We start from the raw sequence: 21,427 nt of genomic DNA on the forward strand, positions 1-21,427 counted from the left end.
GCATGAGTGGCGGCGCGTTTACGGCGCTCGCCTCAGTTGCCTGGCAGCCAAAGCGCGACACGGCGCCTCCCGAACAGCGCGTGCGCGGCGGCGCGCTTTACGGCGCTCCTGCTGTTGCTCGGCAACCAAAACGCTTTACGGCAGCTCGGCAAGGGCGCATGCGCGCTGCGCCTTTTACGGCGCTCGCCGCTGTTGCCCGGCAACTAAAGCGCGACAGGACGCCTCGGCAGCTGCGCATGCCCGGCGGCGCGGTTTACGGCGCTCCTTCTGTTGCTCGGCAACCAAAACACGTTACGGCACCTCGGCAACGGCGCATGCGTGGTGCGCCTTTTACGGCACTGGCCACTGTTGCCTGGCAACCAAATCACGACACGGCGTCTCGGCAACCGCGCATGCGCGGCGGCTCGGTTTATGGCGCTCCTGCTGTCGCCTGGCAACCAAAACGCGGCCCTGGCGTTCGGGAGCCGCGCATGCGCGGTGGCGCCTTTTGCCGCCCTCCTGCTGTTGCCTAGCAACCAAAACGCCGTTCAGCAGCTCGGAGCCGCGCATGCGCAGTGGCGGCGCGTTTCGCCAGCGCTCTCTCCCGCCGCCTATTGAACAGACTTCGGTACTGCAGCTGGGGTGCCGCCCATGCGCGCCGGCGCCTTGTGCCAAGCGCTCGCCGCTGCCACCTCGCGGCCAATGTTCGGTACTGCAGCTCGCAAGCTGCGAGTGCGCGGGGCTGCCGCTGTCCTGCACGTGCCGTCCGACGGTAACGGCAGTGCGGCACCGGCGGGAGGCGCCGCCGCGCTCCTTGCTTCCTCCCGGTGAGGAAACGCCGCCGGCAAGGAAAGCTTGCACGGGCTCTCTGCCTGGCCTCCCTCTCCTCGCGGCGCGGGAGCACAAAGGGACAGGCGGGGCGCTGACCGGCTGCGGGCAGGCGCTGCTGCGGCTGAAGCTGGAGAGGCCGGAGAAAGGTAGAGAAGAAGAAATGGAAGGCTGGCCGGCCAGCAGCTGCCCCCCGCTGCAGGCAAGAGAGAGCCTGCCTCTCCGCCTGTGGAAGGATCCCTCTTCATAGGCCGCAGCAGGTCAGACCGCCGAGGTGCACCGCAGGGTCCGTATGCAGCACCGACGGTGCGGTACAGCCACGTAGCGTGCGAGCGAGCGAGGCTCCGTGCCTAGGAGGCCTCGTCCTGCAAGACCTATGAGACACGTGTTCTCCTAGGGGGAGGACGGCCGCGCCGCCGGAGTTACAGAAGAGGAGGGGAGCGGGAGAGGAGCAGAAAGAAGCATCTGAACTGGCAAATTCTCCTGGCAGTGCCAAGAACAAGAGCTGTGGTGAGCCCCGGGCCCTCGGGGCCCTGTCTCCCCTCTTCCGCGTTCTGGTCCCTCCCTGCCCCTCCCCGGTCCCCTCTCTTTCCCACACCGCTGCCTTTTTTTTTTTTTTTTCCTTTCCTCCCTTGTACCCCTCTGATACTGAAAAGCCGGTTGAAGAAACTCCCTAAGACTCGTTTTGGAGTTTTAGAAAGCAGGCATTCTTCATTGCAGCGCTGGATGCACGGGGGATAGTTGCACCTAGCGTGCACGCCACAGCTTTAGCACAAACAGGTTACACAGAATAACTAATTGCATGTTAATCAGATTAGAATACATATACGTAAAAACGATGGCAACCGATTATCATAGTACTGCCTACATCCGATCACGCGCAATGAAGGATCCATTTGAGTCGAAGGGCTGCTTTTGCGACCACCGACCCATTTGAAGTTCTTGCTGGCTGTCCTTGAAGTCTTTATTCTTGTCCTTGTTCTTTGATCTTGAAGCTTAACGCAGTTTCAATCACATGTGGTCAGTTTCAGCATTGTTCTCATCTAGCGTACAGGAACATCTAGTCATAGGAGCAAAGAACTGCAAAACTTAGGAATACCTACCTCTGCTAGTTAATTGCTTGGCTATACTTTTGTCTATTGTTTCAATCGTAGTGTTAGTATAAGATTTCTAATAATTATCTACCAAATCTCATTTTGGCAGTCACCTAGCAGCAAACCAGTTTCCACAGCTGGTACAAAATATTAAAACCATCCAAATATGTAGACGTGCCATACAGAATGTATGGAAATATGCTATCAGAGGTGTCCGAGGGGCAGGGGAGCGCCGGGGGGCGCCCCGAGCCCCGGAGCAGACTCGCTGGCAGGACCCGATAGGCGCGCGACTGACTGAATAAATGCTGGCCGGCCGGCCCCTTTGCCCTCCGGGCTGCGTTTGCGCTCCCTTTGCACGAGGCGAGGGGCCGTGAGGGAGCCCAGGGGAGGAGGAGGTGAGGCGAGGCGCTGGGGGGGTCGGGCCGTGCCCCCCCCCCCCCCGTTCCTGCTGGGCTCCAGCTGTTGCAAATATTCTGGTAAAGAAATCAAAATTTAATCACATAGAAGAGTTAGGTTTGATTAAGAAGTAAAATCGTGAAGCATAACGTCTAGGATCGTTAAGTTTGAAACGTAGCCATAGAAACTTTAGGAACTGTGTTACGCGTGACTCTAGGAACCTTAATATTGTTAAAGTTTGAAACAGCTAACCCTAGAAACCTCACCAGGAAGTTACTGGGTTTTCTACGTTCTGTTTCAGGAAACTAAGGAAACCGTCGTGGACACCAGTTTGCTGCTTGGAAACCCCCTTACCCTTCCCATCTCGATTTGAGTATCAAAGATTCCAGTCAGCAGAGCTAAGTGTAACTGACCAATGATTGTTTTTAAATAAGAATATTGATAAGGTTATATAATCAAAGGACCGATCATTATAAAGGTTAAATTTAAGAACGAGCATAGTATGCATTTTTACGGAAGGAGCTTAGGTAACAACGACCTGACAAGAAAAGTCTGTAAAAACTGATGGATTTTGATACTAAGCGGGACACGCCTTTGGAGGAGCGATCCCCCGTGTCCACAGCGCTGCGATAAACAAAGTGCCTGCTTCTTAACTTCACGTTGGTGTTGAGGAGTTTTATTCCGGATTTCGGTAACGGTTTTGTTGACCCAGATGGGACCTCGCGAGTGAGACTGGACGAGATCGAGTGTCGATCGAACTCCGGCCGGCACCGAGGTATTCTCGGGGAGAACCATCACCCTCGACTCGCAAAGCTCCTCGCAGCGTTCCCTGGAAAAAAGGTAAGGCGCTGCCTCTTTAGAATTGGTTTGGAAAGCCTGCCCGTGAGGCGCGGCGAAAGCTTCGCAGGGTTGGGGCTTGGAGGGTACCCGTCCGCAGCGGAAGCCTAGGCGTCTGCCCGTAAGTCATAAGCGAAAGCTATTGCTGGGTTGGACTTTGTGTATTATTTGGGACAATTGCCATTTGCATTTGTTTGGTATTTGGTATTTGAATGTATATAAGTATAATGGCATTAGCAAAATGGCTTAAGAATAAGAGTGCAGGAAATAGAACCGCTGATGAAAACTTACCAAAACCATCACCGTTGGGACGTTTATTGGCACATTGGGGTGAATTGCAGGAAAAATGGTAAACAAACAGAACTTTGAGTTACAATACTATATTGCAATTACTGTTGTTTTGTAGGAGAGAGAGTAAATGGAATAAAGTGCCATATGTAGATTTGTTCTTTTTAAGTGAACGTATCTGACGGGGACCGGAGGGGAGTCTCCCAGCACAACCTCTGGTTACAGCTAAGCTGGGAGAACAGAAAATTGAATTTGAATTGACACCAGAGCCACCTTTTCAGTTTTAAATACCTTAGAGGGAGAGTTAAGTTTTGAAGAAATTGGTGGTGTCGGTGCAACAAGTGAACGAGAAACTAGACCCTTCTTTATATCTTTAACAATGAAATTAGGAAAGCAATGGGTCGCTCAGCAGTTTTTGTATGTGCCAAATTCTCCTAAAATCCTGTTAAGGAGAGATCTATTTGAGAACTTGGAGGCAGAAATTAAATTAAAAAATGGAGAGATTAAAACTTTAATTCCAGAAACTAAACGTATCGAAGCAGTGGCTTTGTTGTTAACAGGACGGTTACCGAAAGCAGAAGATTATACCAGTCAAAGTATAATGCTGTAATTCCAATCGTCTGGACTGGGAAGTTCCCGGTAAATCCAAAAAGCAGAACCTGTGAGAGTTGATTTAAAGCCAGCATCGAATCCGGTAAGAATTAAACGATACCCCCTAAAACCGGAAAGTCGGAAAGGGTTAGTAATGGTAACGCAAAAATTTTTAAGATACAAATTGTTAATAGAATGTGAATCCAGATATAACACCCCGACCTTGCCTGTTAAAAGGCTAATGAAAAAGATGATAGATTAGTTCAAGACCTCCTCAGAGCAATAAATCAAATAGTACAAGATATTCATCCGGTAGTAGCAAATCCTTATACTTTGTTAACAACCCTAACGGAGAAACAAGAATGGTTCACAGTGTTAGACGGAAAAGATGCCTTTTTCCGTATTCCCTTGGATCCCAATAGTCAAGAGGTTTTTGCTTTGGAATGGGAAAATCCTGAGACTGGGAGAAAAACACAGTATACGTGGACAGTCTTGCCTCAAGGCTTTAAGAATAGTCTTACCATGTTTGGAAATCAATTGGCACGAGAATTAGAGATTTGGAAGAAAGAAAATAATCAAGAAATCTTGCTGAAATATACGGATGATCTGTTAAGTGTAGCTGAGACGGAAGAACAATGCACAAAGTTAACTATTAACTTTTTGAACTTTTGGGGAATCAGCGGATATCGAGTGTCAAAAGAAAAAACCCAAATAACCCAGAAAGAAGAAACTTAAATTTGAGTTTTAAAATCCTAAAAGGACAGAGACAATTGGGAACTGAGAGAAAAGAGGCAATTTGTCGTCTCCCCGAACCTAAGACTAAAAAAATTAATGACGAGCATTTCCGGGAATGGTTGAGGGGTGTCACCTGTAGATTATAAATTGTGGCTCGCTGGCCTGACCTTTATAGGAGCAGCTCAAAACCTCAAACAATGGATTGGACCGATGCCGAGAAAGCTACTTTCCAAGAATTGAAACGGGCTGTAATAGGGGTGCCAGCCCTAGGCCTGCCAGATCGCACAAAGACACTTGAACTTTTTGCTCGTGAAAGAAGAGGTATAGCTCTGAGTATCCTGGCCCAGTATTTAGGGCCAAGTGGGCGAGCTGCGGCCTACTTCTCGAAGCGATTAGGTAATGCGAGTCTGGGATGCTCTGGTCGTCCGAGAGCCGTCGCTGCAACTGTGCTACTGATCCAGGAAGCTCGTAAGTTCACCTGAGGACAAAGGATTACCGTACATTTCCCATACGATAACTGTTGTGCTAAAACAGAAAGGGGGCCATTGGTTATCCCCTAGCAGAATGCTGAAATACCAAGTGGCGTTGCTGGAACAAGATGACGTTTACCTAAAAACTACTACCACCGTTAACCCTGTTGCGTTTTCAACAACTGATCAAGTTAAAGGAGAACTGGAACGTGACTGCTTGCAGACAATCGAAAGAGTTTACTCCAGCTGACCGGATCTCTGAGATGTGCCACTAGAAGAAACAGATTGGGAACTATATGCCGACGGAAGCGGTTCCATCTGTGAAGGAAAACGTTTATCAAGATAGACAATAACTACCGAGGGGGTAATTGCGTTGCCAACTTTGCCTTCGACGATATCTGCCCAAAAGGCTGAATTGATAGGTCTTATTCGAGCTCAGGAACCAAGTCAAGGAAAGCGAGTCAACACTTGGACAGACTCAAAGTATGCTTTTGGAGTAGTACGTGCACATGGAGCGATACGGAGAGAAAGAGGACCGTTACCTGCACAAGGAACCACCATTCAGCACGCAGAACAACTACCGAAATTGTTAGAAACCATTCAAAACCCAACAGCAGTCACGATAATGCACTGTAAAGCACATCAGTTAGGTAAGACCGGTCCTAACGCAGGGAACCGACTGGCTGATAAAGCTGCTAAAGAGGCTGCGGAAAAAGGCATCCTGGCACTAGTTCCAGAGAAAAGTACAAAATTGCCTAAAGAAACTCCAAATTATAACGAAAAAGATGAAGAATTAATTATTAGATTGCAGGCTAACAAAATGAAACAGGATAGGCTGTAACACCGACAGGTCAAATAACAGTCCCATCCACAATAATAAGAGAAATTGCCCGAGCTGAACATCACAAAGTATATTGGGGAACAGAAAGTGAAATATGACAAAGATTGTTTAAACAATTAGAAGCAGATGTGAAATTTATATATAAAAATATCCCCGAATCAGTAATAAGATCATCTTTGGGATTATTAAATAAGGAAATTTTTTAGGAGAATATTAGCAAATTGATTTTACAGAATTGCCTTGAAAAGAAGGATCTATCCTAGTTTTAGTTGATATCTTTACTGGGTGGCCCGAGGCTTTCCCTTGTCGCACCAACAGAGCAAGGGAAGTAGTCAAAGTCTTGCTCAAGGAGATAACACCAAAATATGCGGTGTCTGTAAGAACGTCATCTGACAATGGCCCTCGTTTTATAGCAAAGATTATGAGACAAGTTGAGCAAAGTATTATCTATAGATTGAGACTATCACACCCCATATAGACCACAAGCAAGTGGGGGCGGGGGGGGGCGGGGAGGGGAGAGAGAGAGAGAGAGAGAGAATGAACTATACCCTTAAGCAACAGTCAAGTAAAATTTGTCAGGAAACCTCACTCCTCACATGGGTTAAAGCATTACCCATGGCTCTATTAAGAATCAGAGTACAGCCAGAAGAGAAAGAAAATTTAAGTCATTATGAAATGTTGTATGAAAGACCGTATCAAGAGTCCTATGTTCTGAGTATCTTGAGTGCCTTTGGAGATATGTTTTTAAAAGGTGTTACGATTTCTTTAAGCAATTCTTTTCAAGAACTTTGCCAGTATGTCTCCACAGCTGGACCCTTAGAATTGCACGTAGCAGCGCATCCCTTCCGACCAGGAGATTGAATATCTATAAAATCACTGAGAAGTGGAAAGGACCGTATCGAGTCATTTTAACAACCCTTATAGCAGTAAAGGTCTGGGAGAAGAACCTTGGCTTCGTTATTCAAGAATAAAGAAAGCACCAACAAGAAACCGGAAGTCTAAAGAAACTGGCCCTTTAAAACTGAAAATCTATAAGTAAGTTTCACGTTATCTGTTTGGGAAAACAGCTGTGTAAAGTTGATAACATTGGGGTTGCTATTAGGAATATTGTCGAGGGCAATAATCTTTTTGTGTGTTTAGAGGGTTTATGTGGGGTTTTTTTTTTTGAGGGGTTCTAAACATGAGATAAACAAAATGAAACAATTATTGTTTAAGCTATTAATCTTGAGATTAACCGTTTTTGTAATTTGGATTAAAAAAAAAAAAAATCTAGTTTTGTAACTGATTCAAAGTTTTGTAAAGACACAAAATTTAACCTCAGTAACAGCCTGCCTTCCGATTCCAAAGTCAGATGAAGATCTAGTTCCGTGGAGAATACTGACATTGAATTTAACCAAAACTTGAGAAAAAATGTAGAACAGTGAGAATCATTTTAGCAAATTAAATTGGATGGATTTAAAAGGCAATTGTTTTTTTTAAAATTTGAAAGAAGGAATTATAGCGTTGTGAATTATAACATTACCAAACCATCCACCTCATGGACAAAAGAATTCATTTAATCGCCCCTCGGGAGAAACTTGTACAAGCACCCCTTGGGGCCGTCAGTTGCCAAAACCGTAGAGACAAGTGCAAAAAGGAACTTGGGATCACATTTAAAATATAAAACGATGTTTAGAATTTACTGGAGTTCCAGGATCCTTGTTCGAGCCACCCAGAGTCGGGACCATCTATGGAAATTTAGACTGGTTTAGACAACCAGAGAAAAATCACACATCCTAAAGAGAGCTGTATGAAGGTTTATACTTGCAGCTCCTCTGACCCCAAACTCCACAGACTTTCTCTAGCAGCTAAAGCTCTAAGATGGGGATGTATTTGTAGAAAGTATAATAATATTTTACATGATCTTTAGTCCCCTCTTAATAACGGAAAAAATTTAGCTTGGAGTTGACTGTATTAAAGGACAGGTGCAAAGTTCAGGGTTAACTGTTTGGGTGACTAGTGATGACATATGATCCACTCACCTTTTCATGAAACAGAAAAGCAAATCGTGGACTTTAGACTTAATAACTCTATCCTCTCTCTGGAAGAAATCTCCCTTGTGGCCTCGCTGGTGGACCTGGGTAAATGGAAAAGATGATACCTGGCAATGGCCAAGTCTTAGAACTAAAATAAGAGGGGTATTAAAATCTGTATTTTGACCCCAGTTAACACCTCTTCCAAATCAGCTGACTCTTGACATCTTTCATTCAATCAAGGAAGTTCACATTGGTGTTGAGGAGTTTTTATTCCGGATTTGGGTACCACAGCTGCGGGCCGGGGCTGGAGGAGTCGCAGGTGCGGGCAGTGAGGCTGATGGGGACGGCCCCTCCCTGGCCAGGGGGGGCTGCCGGGGGAGGGGCCGGGGCGGGGCCGGGCCGGTGGGAGCCCAGGCAGGAGCGGAGCGGTGGCCGGGCTGCGGCTGCCCCTCGGGAGAAGGTGAGCGGGGCCGGGCGCCCCTCGGACCGCGAACGTCGGAGGCGGGGGTGGCCCGGGGGAGGTGGGGGCCGCCTGTGCCGAGGCCGGGGGGGAGCCCTGGGGGCTCACAGGGCGGCTGGGAGCACGTGCGCGCGGGGGGGGGTGCTCACCGGGTCCCGTGGCGGGGCTGCGCAGTCGGCCGGCGGGTTCCGGGGCAAGCCCCGAGGAGGACGGCGGGGTCCGTGTCGGACGCACGGAGCGGCAGCGGGGCCGCACCGCGCCGTGCCGGAGCGGCGGCGGCGGGCGCTGCCCGGAGCCGGGCGGGGGGGTGCCGCGCCGTGCCGGAGCGGCGGCGGCGGGCGCTGCCCGGAGCCGGAGCCGGGCGGGGGTTGCCGCGCCGTGCCGGAGTCGGGCGGCGAAAGCGCGCCGGAGCTGCCCGGAGCGGCGCTGGGGGCTCGGCGGGAACTGCGGCTGCGCCGGCGTGGGGGTGGGCGGAAACGGAAGCGGCGTCCCCTCGGGGTCAGGCAGCAGGGCAGGCTGCCTCCCGGGGCATGCCGGGAGCTGTAGTTTTCGCGGACTCGGCGGCCGGGCGGCAGCGTGGCTCTCGGGCGCGGCGTAGTCCTCGCTGCCGCCGCGGCCCCCGGAGTCCGACAAGGTCAGACGCAGGAGCGGTGCCGGTTTCGTGTGGTTTTCCGTGGGCTTCCCGCTGGGACCGCTCCCCGACCAGCCGTGCGGACGCGCCTCCCGGGCGCATGCGCCGTCCTGCGCGTGGGGCAGCCCGGCGTTCGCTCGCCGGCTCTGACCCCTCCGGCGCATGCGCGGTCCCAGGGAGCAGCGTGGTGGCGCGCAGGGCGCGGGTCTCGGCGGCAGCGGGCGAGCGCCGGGACCGCGGGTGAGGCGAGCGATCCCCTCCGGCGGGGGCGGCGGCGGCGGCGGTGGCCGTGGCGGGGGGTGCCTCCTGCCCGCTGGCCGCCCGGGGCTGGCGGGACGGGAAGCTGCGAAGCGGCCGCCGCGGCAGGCTCCCGGTCCGCCGGAGGCGAGCCGGGCCAGGGCAGCGCCGGGGAGTTCCCCGAGAGCCGACAGAAGGGAAGAGGGGACGGAGGCGGGCACCCCCCAGGCGCGGCCAGCGGGCGCCTCCCCCGGCCCCGCTCGGCCCGTGCGGCTGCCCCCAGCTCCAGCCCCTCCCCTGAAGCCTGTGCTGTAGCCGCAGGCAGCCCCCGAGCCCTGTCGTGAGGGCAGCAAGCTGGTCCTCCGATGTTCTCGAGTCTCCCTGAACGTGGGTGCCGTTAGCAGCGGCGCGGGGAACGAGCGGCGTCTGCGGGAGCCCCTGCGGAAGGAGGGGCTCTGGCCAGGGTCGAGCTACGGTAATAACGGTCGCTGCTGCCTCTTTCCCTCTCCCAGAGGCCACGCTGTGAGTGCGGTTGTCCGTTCATCCCCCGGGGATGCTGTTGACTGCAGCGGCCTCAGGCTTGCGTGGGCTGTCTCTGCCTGGCCTCCCTCTCCTCGAGGCGCGGGAGCACAGAGGGACAGGCGGAGCGCTTACTGGCTGTGGACGGGAGCTGCTGAAGCTGGAGAGGCCGCAGAAAGGTAAAGAAGAAGAAACGGAAGGCCACCTGGCTGGCAGCTGCCTCCTGCTGCAGGCAAGAGAGAGCCTGCCTCTTTTGGGTGTGGGAGGATCCCTCCTCGTAGTCCACAGCAGGTCAGACCGCCAGGGTCTGTACGCATCACCAGCAGCGCGGCACGGCCATGTAGTGAGCGAGCGAGCGAGGCTCCGTGTCTAGGAGGCCTCATCTCATAAGAGCTGCGAGGCGCTCGCGTGTTCCGTTATGTGGAGGACAGCCAAGCGACTGGAGTTACAGAAGAGGAAGGGAGGAGAGAAGGAGAAAGAAGCGTCTGAACTGGCAAGGTCTGCTGGCCGCTCCAAGAGCGTGAGCTGTGGTGAGTCCTTCTGGGCTTTTGGGGCCCTGTCGCTCCTCTTGTGCATCCCGGTCCTTCCCTCCTCCTCTCCTGGCCCCCTCTCTTTCCCATGCTGCTGTGATATTTGGGGTTTGTTGTTTGGTGTTGTTTTGTTTTTTTTTTCCCATTCCCTGTACCTCTCCTCTTCTGTCTATTCTCTTGTCCTGCTCCCTCTTCCACTCCCCCTTTCTCTCTGTTGTTCAACTGCCCTCTTTTCTTTTTCTCTCTGTGTTCTTGTCCTGCTCCGTTTCCCTCTTCCCCCCCCCCCCGCCCCTATCTTTGTCCTGCAGCCAGTCGCTGTTTTTTCCTTTTCCATCTCCTTATCCTGATCTGCATCCACCTCCTCCCCCCCCCCCCCCCCCCCCCCCGATTTCTCTGGCCTGTTCCCCGGTGTTCTTTTCCTCTTTGAGCCTGTACGTGCTGCTCTGTGTCCCTGCCTTCCTATCTCTCTTCCTACTTTCTGTTTCTCTCTCTATCCCTTTGTCTTGCTCGCTGTTGCTGTTTATTTTTGTCATTCTGGATCTCACTGTCCCCGTCCTCCTTCCTGTTCATCTCTTACTCTCTGTGACCCTTTGTGCTGCTTCCTGCCCCTTTTTTATTCACCCTCCCTCTCTCTGCAGGGCTTCTGATACCTTTCTTTCTAAATTCCCCAACCCCCTGTGCTGCTCACAGTCTCTGTCTTTCTCTCTCTCTCTCTCTCTCGTTGTCATTGTTCTTGTCTGTCACGCTGTCTTGCTTCCTGTCCCGTCCTTTCTCACAGTATCCCTTTGTCCTGCTCCCTGCTCGCTCCCTGCTCGTATTCGTATTCCTCTCTGTCCTGAGGACTGTCCCAGTTTCTTATCTCTGTCCTGCCGCTGTCCTGATTTTTCCTTCTCTGCCATGTTCCCTGTCCCTCTTTCTGTCTCCTCTGTCCCTGCTGCTTATTTCTCCATCTCTGTCCAGACCCCTGTCCCTTCCCCCCATCCCGCCTTGCTGTCCCTCTGCCTTGCTTTCTTTCGCTATCTTTTCTGTCTGTCTTTCTCTGCCCTATTCCCTCTCCCGCCCTTTCTAACTGTGTCCCCCTGTCCAGCTAGCTGTCTCTTCTTTCTTTTTTCTGTTCCTCAGTATTTTTTTCTTTTTCCGTATCTCTCTCCCACTGCCCATCACAGCTGGTTTTTTCCCCTCCGATGCTGGTCTGCTCTTTGTCCCTTTTGTCTCTCTCTGTCCTTCTGTCATGCTCCCTGTGTCTATTTAATCCCTTCATCTCTGTCCTGCAGCCCGTCGCTAATTTTTTTCCTCTTCTGTCCCTCTGTCCTGCTCCCCGTCCTTGTCTCTCTTTCCCTTGGTTCTGCCTCCCGTCCTTTTCTCCTTTCTTGCTCCATCTCTCTGTCCTGCTCCCTATCCTTTCCGCGCTCTCTCTGTTTCTGTGTCCTTCTCCTTGCCTTTCCCCACGGTCTCTGTCTTGTTCCCTCTTTGGTTTTCTTGTTTTCCGGGTGGCTGGGCCCGGCTACTCGCGGGGGTGCTTCGGCTGGGGGGTTTGGGGTGGGGGCCTGGCCGTGCCGGTGATGGCGGGGAAATAAAGCCAGAAACGGCAATCGTGAAGCGACGCCCTGCCTGTGCTGGGGCTGCCCGGCAGAGGCGTGGGGCCGGGCCCTCCGCAGGTCCCGAGCACTCCCCGAAACTACATGTGGGGCCTTGGGGGTGCAGGGCTGTGGGGTGGCTACGCCCGGCGTCACCCGTGGGCACTGCAGGGTCAGAAATGGAGAACAAGTTTTCTGTTCCTGGGGCTTGACAACAGGCTCGCGTGGCTGATTTGGGGGCTCGGAAACAGACCGAGCTGCGCGGCTTTGGGCCCAGAAACAGAGGTCCGGCCCTGCGTGTTTGGGCCTTGAGAACGGGCTCAGCAGCCGGGTTTTTTGGCTCCCAAATGGGCCCTGAGTCAGCTGGTGCGGGGGCCAAAAGCGGGAGCCGGCTTGGCTGGTTTTGCAGGCGGGTGGGAGGGTGTTGGGGGCTGCGGGGGGAAGCGGGAGGCGGGCAGGGTGCGTGGACCCTCCCCGGAGATGGGGGTCTGGTTGTGTCGGACGCCGAAGTTCGGGAGTCCGGCACGCAGCAGGCCGAACTCAACGTCTGTGATGGTCTGTGGGGGGGGAAAGGTGCTTTTCAGACCCCACGTGCCCTCTTTGAGTCCAGCTCTTCTTTCTGCGCTGCTCAGAATAGTTGTTAAGTAATTAATCGCCCAAACTAACGGACATTTATTCGGCGCGTAATTCTGATGTTTAATCCTGATGCTCCGGTTTTGACAGCAGTTGATATACAACCTTATGGAAAGCCCAGACCGTTGCACGTAGCTGGAGCTTGTAAGGAGAAGCAGCTGAAATCAGCCGGAGCTTCAGTGCGGAGCTGGGGCTTCAACGAGCCAGAACTGTAGCAAGCGGGAGCTGGAACGAGGCGGGGTGTCCGCTGTCTGGAGCGTGCATTAGCCAGAGGCAAAAGTACCTGCGGCTGTAAGGAGCAGGAGGCGCGATTAGCTGGAGCGTCCGTCGGCCGGACCGCGCTCCCAGCACGGCGGAAGAGCGGCCGGGCGCAGGCAGGGCTGTCCGCAGCAAGCAGCTCCGAGCAGCAGGGAGGTGAGTTGTCCTTCTGCCAGCGGGGAGCCCGGCCTCTTCCCTCGGGCGTGCAATCCACGCCGCGCTCCTGTCTCTGCGTGGAGGGTCTCTCCCGGTCCGTTCCCGCGGGCAGAAGCGAGGTGGGGGTCCCCCGTCTCTCCTGGGGCAGCCCCCCCTGCGAGGGGGCGCGGGCGAGGTGTCGTCGTCCCCTCGGTACCGGGCAAAGGGGAGAGAAACCGGCCGGCGGGAGCTCCTGGGGTGCAGAGCCCTTCCGGCAGAATCCTCCCCTGTCTTTTCGCAGTTGGCTGGGTGTGACAAGCAGGTTCATTTCTTTGTCTCCTCTTCTCCCAGTGTCACCTTCCGCGTCACACGAAGAAAATCCTGCGTGGTTAATTCCGCTTGCTGCTCAGGTAATCGCACGTATCGGGCTGGGGGAGCGGAGAGAAACACTTGCGAGTTCGAGGGCACTACAGATGCTCCATGTTAAACCCACAGAGAAGGCAAATTTGCTGCTAGCGCAGAAAAGCTGATGGAAAAATTGCTGTTAACAGATCGTGCCCTGTTCCTGAACTGGTCCCTTGATGTGTTTTTGTTTCAGGCGAAAGAATGAAATTTCCTGTCTGGTGAGTTCAGAGCTGCCTGTTAGCTTCTTCAGGGTCGAGTGTTTCTCTTCTCTCTGTTCATACTGATTTTATGGGCAAGCTGGAAATAGCCTTTTACTTTTTTATGCATAACTGAATTTTTAGGAATATGTGGTGTCCCTGTAGTTCATTTTTGAGCACCTAGATGCCACTAGAAATGTAATGAGCGAAACATGATGGGAACTGGTGCTTAAACTTGATTTTTATTTGGGTTTTTTTTTTTTCCTTCCCCATTAAGAGTGTAGGTGGCATGTTGTCCCGTGGGACAATCCCCATTCCGTTCAGCGGAGTCTTCAGTCTAGGACTCTTAAGTGAAAAAGTTTGTCCTTCCAAAAAAGGACTAGTCATTCCTAGGACCGAGGCATAGACTTGGAGAGTCGCTTAAGTACGTGATCGGAATGAAAGCCAACTTTCAGTTGATGTTGCTGCTGTTGGTCTTTGCTTTCATTGATTTCTCCACCGCTCCCTCGTGGTTGGGAGCTCTGAGTCGTAATGTTTTTCAGTCTCTAACACATTTCCACCCCCACCCCCCAAAAAAAGGAGAAGCAGTGTCTAAAAGTTAATTAGTTTCCTCACAAATGCGTGAGTAAATAAAATTTGAGTTATGATGATTAAAACCATAAAAATGACACCGGTCTTTCAGATCTGGACTATTTCTGAACAGGCATTCGTCACACGCAGAAGTCGTCAGGGTACGGATCACCTGCGCTTCATGCTCTGACAAGACAAAATGCTGAGGCAGGGATGAGCTCTGAAAGAAGAAGAAAAAAGAAAAAAAAAGAAGGCTACAGGGTCACGGTTTTGTTTTGTTGTTGTTTGTTTTTAGAGAGTGCAATATTGACTGGTGCCAGCCTGCAGAGCTCTTCTGCTGCCTGACCTCTCCTTCTCTTTCATGGCTGTAATTGTCATTTGGACAATTGTAGAAGAGCAATTAAGTTACTTGCCTCTGTGAATGTGCTGGTAATACCAGGAAGGCAAATGCTTGAACCAGTAGTGAATAACTTGGCGACGAGTAGAATTTCTGAAGGAAGAACAGCAGCAGCAACAGGAAGCAAAATAGCAAGTGACCAAAAGCTTGCGTGTGTCAAACGCATCAAAGCTTTCTTGCCGAATGTTGTTTGGCAATATGTTCCAAAAGGCTTTTTTTTTTTGGTAAACGTAAATTTTCAGGAAGTTCAGGGTTGCGTGTGGCAAAACGTGTCCCTCTGCGTACGCGTCCTGCTACGTAAATAGCATGGGTCAGTGGCAAGTCCAGTGGCAGGGCTGCTGTTCCCTACCCTCGACGTTGCCGTAGTAGTGTTGCGGTATTTAGACCTTCACGGACGGGCCGAGGAACGGAAGGAGAATGCCCGTTTTCTGTAAGGGCTCAGAATGCCGACCCTTTTCTCTGCCTGCCGCTCCCCTGTGCGTGAGATGAAAAATAAAACAGCTTCTCCCTTGTTCCTGGTCTAAATATTTCTGGAGCTGTTGCTGCTGTGGGTTTGCAATTGGTGTTACTGCGTTTTTGTAGCGTTCTAGCGATGGGTCGTTTCTGCTGTGGCGAAGCGTCGAGATACGGTTTTCGGTTTAAAGCGTCAGAAACTACGTTCACCGAAACCGGTAACTCGCGGCGTAGGGGAAACCGATCTGGCGCGTGCAGCTGTGCTCGCAGGGATGCTCGGTGGCTCCTCATCGAAACGGCAGGGTGCGTGTGTGGACATCCGTAGGGTTGCGCTCTGGGTCCGAGAGCGTTAACGTATTTTTGCTGTTGGAAGATGGAATGGAGCGTGTGCCTGTTAAATCTCAGGGCGGTCAAAAGCTAGGAGGGACCCTGAGCGGGTTTGGTGGCACAACTGCGGTTTTAAAAGATCTTGACCGTTTGGAGCGACGGCCTGGAAAAAATGATTCCTTTTTTGCAACGAGGCAGTTCACAGGGACAGATGTGTTGCTGTGCTCTCTAGCAAAACTACTCAACTTGGGACGTATAGGGTGATGAAGCCTCGGCTATACTAAGGCTTGAGAAAATGTATGTAGGTCTCTATGTCTGTCACCTGCGTGTATCTAGGAAAGTGAGTTCTAGTGAAAGTAAAGTTGCCACTGAGTCAAAAAAGAAAGGGAAAGAAAAAAAAAAAGGCACGGTTGTCTGAAAAATGCAAAAGCTCTAGTGGCCTGTGTCAACAACTGTACCGAAGATGATGCAAAAATACTTTTTCCTCCGCTCAGTCGTACTGTCTTCACAAACCTTCACAAAAAAAAAAAAGGCAGCTTTGGATTCCTACCCAGCTTTGTGCTAATGTTTTTGTTTGTTTGTTTGTTTGTTTTTTCTTCTCTCAGGTGGATGTCAGCTGGCACCGTTTCGCCGTGGTTGCCCTTTCTTCTGCCGTGACAGTACGAGACAGATGGAAGGATTCTGTAGTGGCCTGCAAGTACAAGGTAGGCCTACGATGTATGTCTGCATTTTTCCAAAGGTACTTGCGGTATGGACTTTAACGCTGAGAGTGTGCCAACTCTCCTTCTACTTTTTTTTACATGAAATATTTTAACGCAAATACTAAAAATAAGTTCTGTTCCGGAGCATGTTACACCTATACAAAGTTTACTTCCCTCAGTTTATTTTCTCTTCCTGAAAGCATAATCTTCTGTTTCTGTGTGCTTGCTAGTAAATGATACTGTGAAAATAATTTTGTACTAAAAGAGGGAAGAAACTTTTCGTAAGAGTTCAGCTGTTCAGAAGAAACAGACTTTGTTTTCATGATAAAAGCTTTATGCTTTTACAGTCAATGATTTTTTTTTTTTTTTTTTAAGTATCTTATAGTAGTACTCAAAAACGTTACGGAGATAATTAGCATCTGTACTAAAAGCAATCAAGGTCAAAGAAGAGACGTGGACAAAACAGGACAAACCGGTGTCGCATGTGTGTGTTTTCCAGGCTTTCCCAGGAAGCATTAGCAGCCTTGTAACTAGTGACAGTGAGTCCTGAGGTGTTTTTGAGGAGTTACTGCTTCAGTAGTGTATTTTTTCCTTTAACCTACAGTGTGTAATTTTGACTTCAGTTGGAAAGAGATTTTCCAAAATGGAAGTCTTTCTCTCTCAAAGAAATTTTGTTTTATGAACTTCCCGTCAGAGTGGATCTTCAGAGGTGATCGACTTGACAGCAGAAGTCATCAGTAACGAGACTTTTCACTCTCTTTAAAAAAAGAAAAAAAAAAAAAAAAAAAAAAAAGTCAATTTCCTTCCAAAGACCCAAGCGCAGCCCATCTTCCTAAAGTTGACGGCATCCCTGGTCTTTGGTTTCTCAGTTGTAACAGTCGAGATGACATGAAAACGTGTTGCTCTGCATGCTTCGGTACTGCCAAAAGCATTAGGGAATCCGCCAGTCCTTTTTGGTAGTCTGAGGTATTGCAGCACTGGGGATTTTACAAATTGACTTGCATTGTTTAAACTGTAACTGCCAAATAGCTGTAGTATATGATGTTAGGTGTATGTAAGCAGTTAGGTATTTTTCTAAATGTTTAAGAAGAGAGGCAACTGAATGTTATGGGGATTTTTTCCTGATGTTTTGACAGAGTGCTCTGAAGTACTTTCTTTCTGTCTGGCTTTCAATGGTGCGTTTCCCTGGCAGTTCAGTAGCACCTCTCTTGGGCAGCTCAGCTGGCCAGCTGTCCCTCCGCGTCCTGTAACACGCACAAAAACGCCTAGTCACATTATAACTGTGTACTTTGGAGAGAGATAAATTAATGGTATGAATTCAGAGCTGTGCAAGTTAAGGTAATGGAAAAGGAAAAATCAAATACTTTTACAGTATAAGTATTTTTATTGGACGTATATAAACATGGGCACACCTTTTTAGTGTAAAGTGAATTATTGAGATTTATTCTTTATTTTTCATTTTGCTCGTTGGAGTTTGCCACTTCACTTTCAGCTTTATTCACCAAACAAGCAAGATGCAAAGCAGCAGCAGCAGGAGCGCAAGGGCTGTAGCTGTTGTGGTGGATCCGCAAGCGTAGATTCTGATTGTGTACGACCTTGTCCCGCAGCCTCCCAGGGTTATCTCCCTGCAGCAGTGCTGTAAGGAAGGGAGGAGACGTTTTCCAGCACCGGCAAGAGTGTTTACTTGTATGCTAAGAAGGTGTTCAAAATGGTATCGATTAGCCTAAATGCTGATTTTAAGTGTTCAAATCGCTCTTAACTTTTAAAGGAGGTGGTGTATTTTGAGCTGACCTGTTTACCTGGAATCCTACTTTAGCTCAGCGACTCTTCTTGTGCACCCCCAGCCTCTGCTGGCAGGGTGGTATGAGAAGCTGGAAGGTCCTTGACTTAGTATAAACACCGCTTAGCAGCAACTACAGCATCGGTGTGTTGTCAACATTATTCTCATCCTAAATCCAAAATGGCCCTGTACCAGCTACTCAGAAGAAAATGAACTTTATTCCAGCCGAAACCAGGACAACCCCAAACCCTCTGATTCTGGGTCTGCAACGGAAAAAACCAAACGACTTTGGGACTCCTGGGAAAGCCAAATCCGCCTGGATTTGTGCAGCTGGAAAGCAAAACACCCACCCCATTTTCATGCACAAACCCACAACCAAAAGATCACCCCTTTTTATGTTGTGGAAAAGCACTGAAACACTCCCCAAACTGAGTATTTTGAAAAAGCAAAAAACTCCCCCTGTTAGGGGAAGATTGGGGGTGAAGCACAAGCAGTTTGAGGGGCGTTGCTGGGGGTCCTCCCAGTGTGGATGATCTGGTGTGGATGCTCTGTTGCGGGTTATCCCAGGTGAGTTACCTGCTGTGGATCATCCTGGGTGGACTCCCTGGGGTAGGTCATCCCCACCCGTGTCCCCCCATGCACCTCTGTACCCTCACCTACCCTCTCCCCAGTGTGTGTTTCTGCCCCATATATGCCCCCCGCTGCTCCAGCCCGCCCCCTTCACCCATTCGAGTTTTTAACCCACGCGAGTTGTTTCCCCCCGCATCCCCTGCTCTTCTATCTCCTGTCCCATCGTCGTCCCCCCCGCTTCCTTTCCCTCCTCCATGTTCCACCCCCGCCGTCATCCGTCAGGCTCCAGACCCCTGGCATGCTGCCTGCACCCCATTTTCTGTCATTTTTTCTTCTTCTTTTCCTTACAAGTTGTTGTTGTTGTTGTTTCTTTTAAATGATTAAACTGTTTTCATTTCAAGCCACGAGTTTTCTCACTTTCGCCCTCCCGATTGTCTCCCCGACCCACTGGGGGCGGGGGAGCGAGTGAGCGGTCGTGTGGGGCTTTGTTGCTGGCTGGCGTTAAACCACGACACGAGGTGAGTTGCAAGCCCTGCCTGGCTAATGCTGGAGGCTCTCTGTGTTCCTCCTGCCATCTTGACGGGCCGTCCTTGTTCTTCATTGCCGCTTTATAGCGAGCGCCTCTCGCTCTGTAAGCGGCAGTACTGGGGCCGTGCAGGTACTGCGTGTGGCAGGCAGCAAAGGGCAATTGTGACGCTTGCTGGCGGGAGCGGCAAGGCGTGCGGAGCCACGCTCCTGTAGGGAGCAAAGACGGAACCTCGAGGGCTCTGCGGTCATCTGCTGAGGACTACTAATATCCCGACTCGCCTCTTTGCTTTCCCTGCTTCACGTCTGATTACTTTGCGCGCCGGAGGGCGGGGCGGTAAGTAACACCGTGCAGCGTCTCTTCGATAAGAGACTAGCCCCGCACAAGAAGCCTTGCGTGCGTGCAGGATTAGGAGAGCAGAGTTCCGATAGCACAGAGGTGAGGAAAGGTGCGCCCACCCCAACTGAGCCCCAGGGTCGCCAGGGTATCGCTCGCTTGCAGGTGGGCCGCTGGCATCTGGTGCGCTGGGACGCGGCGTTTCCTGCTGGACAGAGCTGCCCCTCTGGCACAAAGCAGCTTTGGGTCTCTTGTGGCCTGCCTTCAGGCTGTCACCTGAACCAGGTGTTATTTTTTGTTTTAAATCTCTCGCCAGCATCTGTTGACTGGCTGCTGTCACTCCCGCAACCCTGATGCCACATGCAGAGGGATACAGCAGTCCCTGGGGCTTGCTCCAGGGGACCACCCCCCCCTCCCCGCTGCTGTTTGCAGGTCCCTGTGCTGCTTGTCCTCTCTAGATAATGCGGGGGGGGGGCAGGGACAGAAGCGACCACCCAAGTTGTCTGTTGTTTGCACTTGACTGCTGTAAACGCTCCAGCCACTCGGGTGCTTTTTGGAACGGAGGCGATGGAGGTGACTGCCCGGGCTGCGAGTGGGGAAAGGGCAGGGCAATGTAAGCCCTGTGCCCCCAGTAAGTAGTTGCCGCCTGTGGCTGGTCTCTGCTGGGCTGAGCTGTCAGTCATCCCTCATCCAGCTGCTGCTCAGAAGAGAATCGTTACGGGGATGCGGGTGCTGCTGCCCGGTGACCGAAGGTGGGAACTGGCGTTGGGGAGGGGCGCATGCGCGGTGGCGTGTGTCGGTGGGCTCCAGCTGTTGCCGGGCAACCGAGACGCGGTACAGCAGCTCGACAGCTGCGCATGAGTGGCGGCGCGTTTACGGCGCTCGCCTCAGTTGCCTGGCAGCCAAAGCGCGACACGGCGCCTCCCGAACAGCGCGTGCGCGGCGGCGCGCTTTACGGCGCTCCTGCTGTTGCTCGGCAACCAAAACGCTTTACGGCAGCTCGGCAAGGGCGCATGCGCGCTGCGCCTTTTACGGCGCTCGCCGCTGTTGCCCGGCAACTAAAGCGCGACAGGACGCCTCGGCAGCTGCGCATGCCCGGCGGCGCGGTTTACGGCGCTCCTTCTGTTGCTCGGCAACCAAAACACGTTACGGCACCTCGGCAACGGCGCATGCGTGGTGCGCCTTTTACGGCACTGGCCACTGTTGCCTGGCAACCAAATCACGACACGGCGTCTCGGCAACCGCGCATGCGCGGCGGCTCGGTTTATGGCGCTCCTGCTGTCGCCTGGCAACCAAAACGCGGCCCTGGCGTTCGGGAGCCGCGCATGCGCGGTGGCGCCTTTTGCCGCCCTCCTGCTGTTGCCTAGCAACCAAAACGCCGTTCAGCAGCTCGGAGCCGCGCATGCGCAGTGGCGGCGCGTTTCGCCAGCGCTCTCTCCCGCCGCCTATTGAACAGACTTCGGTACTGCAGCTGGGGTGCCGCCCATGCGCGCCGGCGCCTTGTGCCAAGCGCTCGCCGCTGCCACCTCGCGGCCAATGTTCGGTACTGCAGCTCGCAGGCTGCGAGTGCGCGGGGCTGCCGCTGTCCTGCACGTGCCGTCCGACGGTAACGGCAGTGCGGCACCGGCGGGAGGCGCCGCCGCGCTCCTTGCTTCCTCCCGGTGAGGAAACGCCGCCGGCAAGGAAAGCTTGCACGGGCTCTCTGCCTGGCCTCCCTCTCCTCGCGGCGCGGGAGCACAAAGGGACAGGCGGGGCGCTGACCGGCTGCGGGCAGGCGCTGCTGCGGCTGAAGCTGGAGAGGCCGGAGAAAGGTAGAGAAGAAGAAATGGAAGGCTGGCCGGCCAGCAGCTGCCCCCCGCTGCAGGCAAGAGAGAGCCTGCCTCTCCGCCTGTGGAAGGATCCCTCTTCATAGGCCGCAGCAGGTCAGACCGCCGAGGTGCACCGCAGGGTCCGTATGCAGCACCGACGGTGCGGTACAGCCACGTAGCGTGCGAGCGAGCGAGGCTCCGTGCCTAGGAGGCCTCGTCCTGCAAGACCTATGAGACGCGTGTTCTCCTAGGGGGAGGACGGCCGCGCCGCCGGAGTTACAGAAGAGGAGGGGAGCGGGAGAG

General features: G+C 52.4%; 3 long non-coding RNA genes across 3 annotated transcripts; 1 reads left to right on the top strand and 2 right to left on the bottom strand.

Moving 5' to 3' along the window:
• Positions 1-1,594: 1,594 nt before the first annotated feature.
• Positions 1,595-8,819, bottom strand: LOC138687827 (uncharacterized). Its single transcript, XR_011326964.1, has 2 exons — positions 8,684-8,819; positions 1,595-1,867 (listed from the first exon to the last, which is right to left on the bottom strand). It is a non-coding gene; the product is annotated as an uncharacterized lncRNA (long non-coding RNA).
• Positions 2,705-8,303, bottom strand: LOC138687826 (uncharacterized). Its single transcript, XR_011326963.1, has 4 exons — positions 8,081-8,303; positions 7,742-7,786; positions 3,992-4,081; positions 2,705-3,126 (listed from the first exon to the last, which is right to left on the bottom strand). It is a non-coding gene; the product is annotated as an uncharacterized lncRNA (long non-coding RNA).
• A 3,926-nt stretch (positions 8,820-12,745) lies between the features above and the next one.
• Positions 12,746-15,969, top strand: LOC138687825 (uncharacterized). Its single transcript, XR_011326962.1, has 3 exons — positions 12,746-13,075; positions 13,406-13,464; positions 15,206-15,969. It is a non-coding gene; the product is annotated as an uncharacterized lncRNA (long non-coding RNA).
• The last annotated feature ends 5,458 nt before the right edge of the window (positions 15,970-21,427 follow it).

The sequence above is a fragment of the Haliaeetus albicilla genome, chromosome 11 (assembly GCF_947461875.1).
Source record: "Haliaeetus albicilla chromosome 11, bHalAlb1.1, whole genome shotgun sequence".
Taxonomy (NCBI): domain Eukaryota; kingdom Metazoa; phylum Chordata; class Aves; order Accipitriformes; family Accipitridae; genus Haliaeetus; species Haliaeetus albicilla.